This window comes from Oncorhynchus kisutch, linkage group LG21, assembly GCF_002021735.2.
Source record: "Oncorhynchus kisutch isolate 150728-3 linkage group LG21, Okis_V2, whole genome shotgun sequence".
Taxonomy (NCBI): domain Eukaryota; kingdom Metazoa; phylum Chordata; class Actinopteri; order Salmoniformes; family Salmonidae; genus Oncorhynchus; species Oncorhynchus kisutch.
This window is the reverse complement of record NC_034194.2, coordinates 22,410,966-22,424,430: the sequence shown is the minus strand read 5'-3', so window position 1 is coordinate 22,424,430 and position 13,465 is coordinate 22,410,966. Positions and strand designations below refer to the sequence as shown.

The window sequence follows — 13,465 nt, the reverse complement described above, 5'->3', positions numbered from 1 at the left end:
TTGTGATTTACCTCCACATGCACTTGGTTCATTTCTGTCAATAGGCCCAGTAAATGCTTACTTCCACACTCATGCAAACACACATGGTGGAGGGAGAAAAAGCAAATCCAATTTATTTGCACATCTGGGTTGTATTGAAGTACAACATCCCACCTACATCAAAACAGTGTAACACTGACCCAATTGATCTTACAGCAAGGGCTCTAGTCAATCTGTATTGCTGAAGCGTTACAGATTCCGCACTAGAAATGTAAAGGTAATGCCCGATTGAGCTGACATATGCAGTGGTTACCGTGAATGCAGTCTCTGGTAAAGCTGGAACATTGTCTTTAAAATGTCAATCACACTGTAAAGCTGAACTGCCGCGATGCGGATTGAATAGAGCCCCTAAATGTGGAGTTTAATAGTTTTGTTTCAGGGCATCTTCAAAAAGGTCAAATGACAGAATGGGTTTCCAATGGGCAATGTCCACCAATAGATAAATAGGCTGGACAAATACAGATGCTCCCCCAGCTTTTCCAATGGCTAGTTCTCGAAGTCAATGGAGCTCCAAATGGGCCAGGAGTACTATAAGGAAGGACGTCCAATAGAACTGTTGGACCCCATCTCTGTCCCGCCCACACTGACTCCTGCTGCTGTGAGTTGACATGCCCCCAGGTCATCAATGTTTCAGGTAGAGGATTTTCTTGCCGTACTGTACGTTGTTTCCGAGAGCTGGGTGGCCGACAGATGCGGTTTTTACACCACTTCAGCCCCGTCCTATAGATGGGCTTCACTGAATCAATGGACCAGCGAGTCAGATATCTGTGATGCAACAACACAGGTGTGAGTTAGAGAGAGGATGCACAAGAGTTAGTTGAAAGGTGTCATGACGTTGGCCTGGGGGTAGGTTTATGACAGTCATAAATACCTCTTCCCCCCTTTTTCCTCTCTCTACCCTACTGATGTTACATTTGAAAACCCCTTGGTTAACAGAGATTCTGGGAACATCAGAAGGTGGGGGGAAATTAACTATATTCTGGTAAACTGACCAATTGAACATATGCAGTGGTACTTAATAAATATGATGTCAATTCGGTTGTCATCTGAGACATTCTCATCAATGATAAGATGACAAACTCTACAGTGTAAAGTCTACACATCAGAGTTATCGGATTCACATGGAATTGTTGTTCAATTTAAATGTTTGAATATGAAATTATTCATGATGGGATGAAATGTGATTTTAGCTTCTAAAATGTGAGAATTGGGATTTCATGAGTGAATTAGGCCCGACTCAGTGGCCCGCCCACGTGAAGAGACATAGGTTGTAAACTATGAAACACACCCCTTTTCTCCCTCCACTATATAAGCCCTTGACGAAAATGTAACCTCCTGTTCCGAGGATGTGAGGACGACGGTCCGATGTCAGAATTGTTCAGATAATAACTACAGAACGAAGCCAACATCAGCGTGAGCTTTGGTTGCAAATGGTATGAACTTTGAACTCTTATTCACTACAGAAGTGATACCTCCTAGCTGTTGAGTTAGCAACAGCAGCTGCAAACGAGGGTTAGGAAGGAACAGACAGAGTATCCCGACTATCACACAACAACGTTACTACAACGTATCCAATTGACCACCAGAGATTCTGCAAAGGACAAAGGACTCAGTTTGGCAACACGGCCTTCCATCTACCACCAACCTACCGAAGCGCAGCTCAAAGTAAATATTTATTGCATTTTCCTTTTCCAAATGGGCGGTAATTTAGAATGCATAAAATACTGTATTTACGAAAGCACAGCTTCTTCCTTTGGTCCTCAGTCTTCCCGCTCTTTCACTCAAACCCAGACCTTTCTTTTGTGTAACCAGCTGTCATATCTGTTCCGCCCGCTAGGGACGTCTCCCTTTATGACGTCATTTGTAATCAAGGTATAATTAATTCTGTGTGATTAGTTAGGTATTTAGTAAATAAATAATTAAACCCAATTTTGTATTGCTGATTCAACTTGTTAGCCAGGGATTGTGAAGATATCTGAAAGTTGTAAATTCTTGGTTAAGACTGAATTAAGGTGACGATTAATATTGACTGCTATTGATGTAAAATATTACTAGGTCTACTCGGAAGATAACAGCTCTATAAATATTATTTCGTGGTGCCCCGACTCTCTAGTTAATTACATTTACATGATTAGCTCAATCAGGTAATATTAATTACGGAGAAATTATTTTATAGAATAGCATGTCATATCACTTAATCCGGCATAGCCAAAGACACGACAAAGGTAATGTCATGAGAGGTCTAACAAGAAACAATACAGGTGTGAGAGGGTAGATACTGATGGGGTCAAACGCACTCTTTACCTGTTGAGCTGTGGCTTGGGCTTCTTTGGGATGTGTCCCTCTGGTAGTGTTGGTTTGTGATCTGGGAGCAGACCTGGAGTAGAAAAGAGAGTACTTTTACCACTTTGAAGAGAATACATTTCATAATAGTTGTGCATCCAGAGCAGACACACACAGCATCGTACCTGCTCTGTGAGCCATCTGCACACAGATGGCGATCTTGCGGTGCTCCTGGGCACAGAGACCAGTGACTCTACGAGGCAGCATTCCTCCATCAGACCTGATGAACTGACTGAGCAACAGGACATCCTAACAAATACAAACACAGGGAATTACTGTAGGCCTGAGCTCATAGAACAGGCACACATATTGACATAAAATGCATGAGACATGGCAGATGTGAGTGTGGACCAGCACTGTTCATCTCACTCTGTTATTCTGGCAGAACAGTCGAGAGGCAGTAAGTATGCAGTCAGGTATCACAAACACTTACTGTGTAGTTGTATTTGTTCTGCAGGTTCCATCGATAGATGGGGCACTGGGCTGTGGCGTTGGGTGGCTGTGGTCCACTTGGGGTATCCTCAGTTGTTCCCCCAATCTGAGAAAAGAATGCAATGCTGGTCAATGAATAAATAAGCACCGCACAAATACTTCCATCAATCTACTGTAAATGTCACATTTACTAGCCATCTAGTTAAGTGTTCATACTTAACACAATGGTATAGAGCTCGTCTTATACTTTATATCCTGAAGTGTGTGGATACCGTATTGACGAGTATTGACTCAAATGCAGTAATCCACAACATAGCTAAAGTAAGAGATAAAAGTAACCCATCGCCACTCAAACAGTGTACAATGATGAACCAACAGGTTAGCAAGCTTGTCACTTACTATTGTTGTTTTTCATTCTTTCTTTTCCACGACTGTAAACACAAACAACATAGTCAATGTCAAAGTTAGTATAGCTACAATCCAGGGCATGTCAGTCAAGCAGTGTTTCATAACAAACCGGTGTTGTGCCGAAAAGCATCCCCCTGTCGTGCTTTTCCCTATTATGGCTTTTCCGACATTTAGAAAAAATATATTTCTGTTTTAGTTAAGAATGTAGATACAGTAGTAGTATTAATAACGATAATAACAATAATAAATCAAAAATGTGTACTCTGGGCGAAAAATAAAGTCAACATGAGTGCAGAGGAAATGGGGCAAACTAGATCCCAACTATCTCGGCCATATACGATTTGAGGTCTCGAAGGGAAAAGCGCGGACTTGGAAGATGACAAGGGTTATCTTCCCTAAAATAAGCGTGGAACACTAGAGGCCTCATATAGAGGAGACTCGTTGGAACCCTCATAAAATAAAGTCAGCAGCCTCCAGAACCACCACACCTGCAGGTTTTAATTTTTATTTTATTTTACCTTTATTTAACCAGGTAGGCTAGTTGAGAACAAGTTCTCATTAACAGCTGCGACCTGGCCAAGATAAAGCAAAGCAGTGCGACACAAACACAGAGTTACACATGGAATAAACAAGCATACAGTCAATAACACAATAGAAAAAAAGAAAGTCTATATACAGTGTGTGCAAATGGCATGAGGTGGTAAGGCAATAAATAGGCCATAGTAGCGAAGTAATTACAATTGAGTAGATTAACACTGGAGTGATAGATGAGCAGATGATGATGTGCAAGTAGTGATACTGGTGTGCAAATGAGCAGAAAAGTAAATAAAAACAATATGGGGATGAGGTAGGTAGATTGGGTGGGCTATTTACAGATGGACTATGTACAGCTGCAGCGATCGGTTAGCTGCTCAGATAGCTGATGTTTAAAGTTAGTGAGGGAAATGTATGTCTCCAGCTTCAGCGATTTTTGCAATTCGTTCCAGTCACTGGCAGCAGAGAACTAGAAGGAAAGGCGGCCAAAGGAGGTGCTGGCTTTGGGCAGTGAGATATACCTGCTGGAGCACGTGCTACGGGTGGGTGTTGTTATCGTGACCAGTGAGCTGAGGCGGAGCTTTACCTAGCATAGACTTATAGATGACCTGGAGCCAGCGGGTCTGGTGACTAATATGTAGCGAGGACCAGCCGACTAGAGCATACAGGTCGCAGTGGTGGGTGGTATAAGGGGCTTTGGTAACAAAATGGATGGCACTGTGATAGACTGCATCCAGTTTGCTGAGTAGAGTATTGGAAGCTATTTTGTAGATGACAATGCCGAAGTCGAGGATCGGTAGGATAGTCAGTTAGTCAGGGTAAGTTTGGCGGCGTGAGTGAAGGAGGCTTTGTTGCGAAATAGAAAGCCGATTCTAGATTTGATTTTGGATTGGAGATGCTTGATATGCGTCTGGAAGGAGAGTTTACAGTCTAGCCTGACACCTAGGTATTTGTAGTTGTGCAGCCTCCACAACCACCAAACCAGCAGGTGCAGCCTCCAACCCAGCGGCCTCCACCGCAGCGGCCTCCACCCCAGCGGCCTCCACCCCAGCGGCCTCCACCCCAGCGGCCTCCAACCCAGCGGCCTCCACCCCAGCGGCCTCCACCCCAGCGGCTTCCACCCCACCACACCAGCAGCAGCTACTGATAAACAAATGTATGTATGTAATCTTGTCAGGTTGATCCATTTGTATCTCTCAGTACACTTTCAGGTACATTTTTTCAGGTGTTGCAGAGGCAAATATATATATGTGCTGTTGTCTAGAATCGGCCCATATAAATTTATCACAATCAACAGAACTGGTCCAAATATGGGGTTGGAAAGTGAGGTAAGACTGTGTTGCACATACAGTGTTTACATATACTGTATGTGTGTGATTAATCTGTGTATTTATGAGGAAAACCTAAATGGTTGTTTTTCCATGTAAACAGGATTTACCTTCATTGTCTTTTTTTCTGTCAGACCATCAATGCCTACATGTTCCATCTGGTGCGGAATTTTTAAAGGCAGTCAACCGAGCAAGCTTTCTACAATGACCTTTAAAATTACTGGCATTTGGGGAGCAAGAAATCAAAACTTAAGGTTGGTTGGATTATTCTCAAATATGTTATATTTGACCGATTTTGAACTCAAGCAACTATCCAAATCAAATCAAATTTTATTTGTCACATACACATGGTTAGCAGATGTTAGTGCGAGTGTAGCGAAATGCTTGTGCTTCTAGTTCCGACAATGCAGTAATAACCAACAAGTAATCTAGCTAACAATTCCAAAACTACTACCTTATAGACACAAGTGTAAGGGGATAAAGAATATGTACATAAAGATATATGAATGAGTGATGGTACAGAGCTGCATAGGCAAGATACAGTAGATGGTATTGAGTGCAGTATATACATATGAGATGAGTATGTAAACAAAGTGGCATAGTTAAAGTGGCTAGTGATACATGTATTACATAAGGATGCAGTAGATGATATAGAGTACAGTATATACATATACATATGAGATGAATAATGTAGGGTATGTAAACATTATATTAGGTAGCATTGTTTAAAGTGGCTAGTGATATATTTTACATCAATTCCCATCCATTCCCATTATTAAAGTGGCTGGAGTTGAGTCAGTGTGTTGGCAGCAGCCACTCAATGTTAGTGGTGGCTGTTTAACAGTCTGATGGCCTTGAGATAGAAGCCGTTTTTCAGTCTCTCGTCGTTGTTGGTAATCAAGCCTACCACTGTTGTGTCGTCCGCAAACTTGATGATTGAGTTGGAGGCGTGCGTGGCCACGCAGTCGTGGGTGAACAGGGAGTACAGGAGAGGGCTCAGAACGCACCCTTGTGGGGCCCCAGTGTTGAGGATCAGCGGGGTGGAGATGTTGTTGCCTACCCTCACCACCTGGGGGCGGCCCGTCAGGAAGTCCAGTACCCAGTTGCACAGGGCGGGGTCGAGACCCAGGGTCTCGAGCTTGATGACGAGCTTGGAGGGCACTATGGTGTTAAATGCCGAGCTGTAGTCGATGAACAGCATTCTCACATAGGTATTCCTCTTGTCCAGATGGGTTAGGGCAGTGTGGTTGAGATTGCATTGTCTGTGGACCTATTTGGGCGGTAAGCAAATTGGAGTGGGTCTAGGGTGTCAGGTAGGGTGGAGGTGATATGGTCCTTGACTAGTCTCTCAAAGCACTTCATGATGACGGAAGTGAGTGCTACGGGGCGGTAGTCGTTTAGCTCAGTTACCTTAGCTTTCTTGGGAACAGGAACAATGGTGGCCCTCTTGAAGCATGTGGGAACAACAGACTGGGATAGGGATTGATTGAATATGTCCGTAAACACACCAGCCAGCTGGTCTGCGCATGCTCTGAGGACGCGGCTGGGGATGCCCTGCTCTTTGAAATTTCAGATTGATCCAATGATGTACAAGTACATTATTGGCATCATCAATGAACACAACCACTGGACTGTGATGGTAAGAGCCGCTAAGGCAGTACTAAGAACTACATACATAATACAGAATATACACGTGAACACATACATGTGTGTAAAATGTGTGTAATATGTGTGCATGCAATGTGTGTGTGTCTGTCTAAACTTGAAAGGTTATACTGCCATCTCAAAAGAGGGCTCTGTTCCTCAACCCAATAAGGCAGTACTAAGAAATACATACATAACACAGAATATATATGTGAACACATTCGTGTGTAAAATGTGTATGTGCTATACAGTGAGGGGAAAAGTATTTGATCCCCTGCTGAATGTATTTCAAGACCCCCAATTTGTTTTTTTGTAGACCTCCACAAGTCTGGTTCATCCCTGGGAGCAATTTCCAAATGCCTGAAGGTACCACATTCATCTGTACAAACAATAGTACGCAAGTATAAACACCATGGGACCACGCAGCCATTATACCGCTCAGGAAGGAGAAGCGTTCGGTCTCCTAGAGATTAACGTACTTTGGTGCAAAAAGTGCAAATCAATCCCAGAACAACAGCAAAGGACATTGAGAAGATGCTGGAGGAAACAGGTACAAAAGCATCTATATCCACAGTAAAACGAGTCCTATAACAACATAACCTGAAAGGCCCCTCAGCAAGGAAGAACCCACATCTCCAAAACCGCCATAAAAAAGCCAGACTATGGTTTGCAACTGCACATGGGGACAAAGATCGTATTTTTTGGAGAAATGTCCTCTGGTCTGATGAAACAAAAATAGAACTGTTTGTCCATAATGACCATTGTAATGTTTGGAGGAAAAAGGGGGAGGCTTGCAAGCCGAAGAACACCATCCCAACCGTGAAGCACGGGGTGGCAGCATCATGTTGTGGGGGTGCTTTGCTGCAGGAGGGACTGGTGCACTTCACAAAATAGATGGCAACATGAGGCAGGAAAATGATATGGATATATTGAAGCAACATCTCAAGACATCAGTCAGGAAGTTAAAGCTTGGTCGCAAATGGGTCTTCCAAATGGACAATGACCCCAAGCATACTTGCAAAGTAGTGGCAAAATGGCTTTAAGGACAACAAAGTCAAGGTATTGGGAGTGGCCATCACAAAGCCCAAACCTCAATCCTATAGAAAATAAAAAAGTGTGTGCGAGTGAGGCGGCCTACAAACCTGACTCAGTTACACCAGCTCTGTCAGGAGGAATGGGCCAAAATTCACCCAACTTATTGTGGGAAGCTTGTGGAAGGCTACCCAAAACGTTTGACCCAAGTTAAACCATTTAAAGACAATGCTACCAAATACTAATTGAGTGTATGTAAACTTCTGACACACTGGCAATGTGATGAAAGAAATAAAAGATGAAATAAATAATTCTCTACTATTATTCTGACATTTCACATTCTTAAAATAAAGTGGTGATCCTAACTGATCCAAGACAGGGAATTTTTACTAGGATTAAAATGTCAGGAATTGTGAAAAACTGAGTTTAAATGTATTTGGCTAAGGCTAAGGTATTTGGCTATGTAAACTTCTGATTTCAACTCTAAGTAATGCACAATTAACCTACTGAAAGTATACTGACTAAAAGGCTAAACAGAACTGTCAAATTATATTATAGATGTGTCTTTGTATACTTGCAAATTATAATCTTAAATGTAACATAATTTTGTTGGGGAAAACTGAAATGCCCATCACATTTTTCTGAATGTATTCTGAAGGAGTCGTCGATTGTCTTTTCAAATACGGACGAAGATGTTAACATCATGAGAGAAGAAATAGCAGCCACTCTCCTCCAAAACACTGGTATGTTACATTTCTAATTTAATTGTGGATTTAAAAAAATAACATTTATATGGATCTTTCATCTTTGATCCAACTTCTGACTAGATGGCCACTAAAACACATGTATTTAAATAATTGTGTTACAAGAAAAAGAAACCTATACTATTCCCTTGTTCCCTGCTCACTCTGAAAAAAATACATGTAAAAGATCTATATAGACTACTTGACATTATGTTTTGCTAGATGACCTGAGCCAACTGTGGCACTTCTGTGGGAAGGTGGACAATAATGAGGGAGACACTAACTGGGCAATTGCTTGTTCACTTCTGAAGGCACATTTTTACGAGTACGAATTTGTATAAGCAGTAATATTTCTAGATGTAGTATTATCCACTTTGTCTGATAATGAAATAATTGTAATTCAATAAATGTATTTAATGTTTTAAATATATGAATATTTTTCATCATAAATTTCAGATTGGTTGTGATTGGTTGTGACCGCTGCCCACGATGGTTCCACCAGTCCTGTATGAAAACCATCCCATCATTGGAGGATTATGTCTGCGCTGCCTGTCAGGACTAGGTTAGGATAGAGTTCCAGGTGACAGTATCACCTGGAAAACTTTCCATAAAAAGTGGAATAAATGTCCAGTTTCTTTGTTATTTGATTTGTCATTTTATATCTTATTATGCAAATATAAAAATGTGTATTTCCTATTTAATGTTTGTTAAACTTAACTTTGATGTTTTTGTGTGATACACAAATATTATATTTGTCTTAAACATTAGAAAAGGTTTCTAAAATAAATGTGTTTCTTCATACTCTAATTTTGCTTTCTGTGGCACACACTATTGGTCGACATGAGCTACCAAAAATGATTATGAAGTGTGCCATTATGATTATGAAGTGTGTGCAGTCCCAAAATAGAAGCGGGGATAGGGGGGGGTAGTCTTGCCGAAATCGAATTCCTTAATTTTGTAGGTAGAATCAAGTACTTTCTGTGGCACAGTCAAATACCTTCTATAGAACAAACTTCACATCAGGATAGGCAACCGAAATGAATGTTTAATGTATGTGTGTGTGTTATATTAAAACAGAGGGAGTAACATGTAGGCAAGCAATGAACATTCTGGCAGGGGGAAGCTAGTTTAGATGATATACTGATAGTTCATGCAACTGCAACATGGTCGTTCAAATGATCGAACTTATTATCAACTACCACAATTATGCCTTTAACCTTTGATGCCTTAAATAATCATTATCGAAGGGCAAAGATTACTAAATAGATGCGCTATTTTAGCTAGCTACAATTTCCAACGCTAACAGAGTGAACTGTCATATGGCTACAACAGGATTCAACAAGAAACTCACTGTGTCGAATTCCTCTGCTTTGAATATTTCCAAAAACCGAGAGCTGAGGGCAACTTGTTTTCCTCTGAAAGGCACTCATATTGCTGCAGCTGGCTACACATCTACCCAGAAAGAGAGATCCATATGTACCCAAGCACACAGCGCGGTGCCATCTTCGAATGTTGACCTTTTTCTTCTTCTCTGCTATAATGGCGTTTGCAGAAATGCAACGTGCATTCCGCCACCTACTGTACGAGTAGTGAACAGGAAGGAAACAAAATGCGAAAAAACCCTGACGAAAGAGGATTTGCGGTCAGAGTGCAGTATAACTGCACTATGCGGCAAATACTTCGTCGAAAATAACCGTTTTTTTATTGCAGTAATTTTGCAATGTAACTGGAATTAGAGTGCAGTATAACCACAGTTCAGTGCAATTACTGCATCCAAAATACCACAGTCGACTGCAGTTACTTAATTTTTACTGCACTTTCAAAACTGCAATCTTTTTTTGTACGGGAATGGAAAATAGATAAATCATAAACCTATCCCATTCCTTCAGTCACATTCCATTCAAGATAACATCCCACAGGCTCAAGGGCCTGGGAGGGGCAAACATCTTCTGACAGTATTCCCTGCAATGTTTCAGCTGTTACCCATCTAGCACATTTGGTTATTTGGAAGTTGTGGGAACGTATGTTTTTGGTTTCACATTGGTTGTAGAAACGAAGCCATACTTTTCCTGACCGGTAACACTGAAAATGTTTTAAACATTCAGAGAACACAAGTGAAAATGTTGCCTGTTCTGGTAATGTTTATTTTTAGTTTGCAGGGATGTTCTTAAAACGTTTTACTCTGGTTCCTTGAAAGCTTTCCTGTGAGGTTCCCAGAATGTAGTAACAAATGACAGTAAATAGAATCACATGGGAACTTGTGTGGAATGTTCTGTGGAAGTACTGAAATTACCACAGACAAACAGTGTTTAGGAAAATATTTGAGAACATAACTTTAAATAGAACCATACGTTTGTATTTATTTTTATTTAACCTTTATTTAACTAAGCAAGTCAGTTAAGACATATTTTTTTTACAATGACAGCCTACCAAAAGGTTTCCTGTGGAATGGGGGCTGGGATAAAAAAATATATATAGGGCAAAACACACATCACGACAAGAGAGACGCCACAACACTACATAAAGAGAGACCTAAGACAACAACATAGCATGTCAGCAACACATGACAACACAACAAGGTAGCAAAAACACATGACAACAACAACATGGTAGCAACACATCACAGCAGCACAAAACATGGTAAAAACATTATTTGGCACAGACAACAGAACAAAGGCCAGAAGGTATAGACAACAATACATCACGTGAAGCAGCCACAACTGTCAGTAAGAGTGTCCATGGTTGAATCTTTAAATGAAGAGATGGAGATAAAACTGTCCAGTTTGAGGGAACTGAAAAGAGGAGCACCCAAGGATGTGTGCTTTGGGGACCTTTAACAGAATGTGACTGGCAGAACGGGTGTTGTATGTGAAAGATGAGGGCTGCAGTAGGTATCTCAGATAGGGGGGAGTGAGACTTAAGAGGGTTTTAATAAATAAGCATGAACCAGTGGGTCTTGCGACGGGTATACAGAGATGACTAGTTAAAACTTCTTAGGGCTGCAATCCCGTTAACGGGATTGATATGACAACAGCCAGTGAAAGTGTAGAGCGCCAAATTCAAACAACAGAAATATCATAATTAAAATTCCTCAAACATGCATGTATCTTATACCATTTTAAAGGTAACCTTGTTGTTAATCCCACCACAGTGTACGATTTCAAACAGGCTTTACAGTGAAAGCACCACAAATGATTATGTTAGGTCAGAGCCACAGAAAAACACAGCCATTTTTCCAGCCAAAGAGAGGAGTCACAAAAAGCACAAATAGAGATGAAATGAATCACTAACCTTTGATGATCTTCATCAGATGACACTCATAGGACTTCATGTTACACAATACATGTATGTTTTGTTCGATAAAGTGCATATTTATATTAAAAAATCTCAGCATACATTGGCGCGTTATGTTCACTAGTTCCAAAAACATCTGGTGATATTGCAGAGTGCCACATCATTTGACAGAAATACTCATTATAAATGTCGATGAAAATACAATTGTTAGACATGGAAAGATAGATACACTTCTCCTTAATGCAACCACTGTGTCAGATTTCAAAAAGGCTTTACGGAAAAAGCAAACCATTTAATAATCTGAGTACAGCTTTCAGACAACAAAGCAGCCAAAAACATATCCGCCATATTGGGTAGTCAACATTAGTCATAAATAGCATTATAAATATTCATGCATTCCCAGGAATCCCAGTTCCACATTAAATGTTTGATTTGTTCGATAATGTACATCATTTTTGTCCAAAGAGCTACTTTTGTTAGCACGTTTAGTAAACAAATCCAAAGTCATGAAACGCGTTCCCCAGTTGCAGATGAAATGTCAAAAAGTTCCATTACTGTCCGTAGAAACATGTCAAACGATGTATGGAATCAATCTTTAGGATGTTTTTAACATAAAACTTCAATAATATTTCAGAAAAGCAAAGGAACGCAGCTACCTCTCATGTGAAATGTGCATGACCAGCGCGTGACTGCTGGCAGACCTCTGACTCATTCCTCTCTCATTTGGTCCCACTTCACAGTAGAATCCTCAAACAAGTTTCTAAAGACGGTTGACATCTAGTGGAAGCCTTAGGAAGTGCAACCAATAACCAATATTACACTGTGTATTCAATAGGGACTGGGTTGAAAATCGACCAACCTCAGATTTCCCACTTCCTGTTTGGATTTCTTCTCAGGTTTTTGCCTGCCATATAGGTTCTGTTATACTCACAGACATCATTCAAACAGTTTTAGAAACTTCAGAGTGTTTTCTATCCAATATGCATATATTAGCAACTGGGACTGAGGAGCAGGCAGTTTACTCTGGGCACCTCTGGGCACCTTTCATCCAAGCTACTCAATACTGCCCCTGCAGCCATAAGAAGTTAACAGAGGAGTATTGAGTGCAGTGATGTGATGTGTCCTATAAGGAGCATTTGTGGCAAATCTGATGGCCAAATGGTAAAGAGCATACAGCTGCTCGATAGCACCCTTACCTGCCGATCTATAAATTACGTCTCCGTACTCTAGCATGGTTAGGATGGTCATCTGAATCAGGGTTAATTTGGCAGCTGGGGTGAAAGAGGAGCGATTACAATAGAGGAAACCGAGTCTAGATTTAACCTTACCCTGCGATTTTGATATGTGCTGAGAGAAGGACAGTGTACCATCTAGCCATAGTCCCAAGTACTTGTATGAGGTGACTACCTCAAGCTCTAAACCCTCAGAGGTAGTAATCACACTGGCGGGGAAAGGGGCTTTCTTCTTACCAAACCACATGACCTTTGTTTTGGAGGTTTTCAGAACAAGGTTAAGGGTAGAGACACTAAGAAATCTTTGTTGTAGAGCGTTTAACACCAAATCTGGGGAGAGGCCAGAGACACCAATAATCCTTATCCGGCACACAAGAATGGTATGGTCTACCATATCAAAAGCTTTGGCCAAATACAAATAGCAGCACACCATTGC

At 41.0% G+C, this 13,465-nt stretch overlaps 1 pseudogene; it reads right to left on the bottom strand.

The window, feature by feature from the left end:
* Nucleotides 1-87: 87 nt before the first annotated feature.
* LOC109866460 (39S ribosomal protein S18a, mitochondrial-like) lies at nt 88-10,021 on the bottom strand (annotated as a pseudogene).
* Between the last annotated feature and the right edge of the window lie 3,444 nt (nt 10,022-13,465).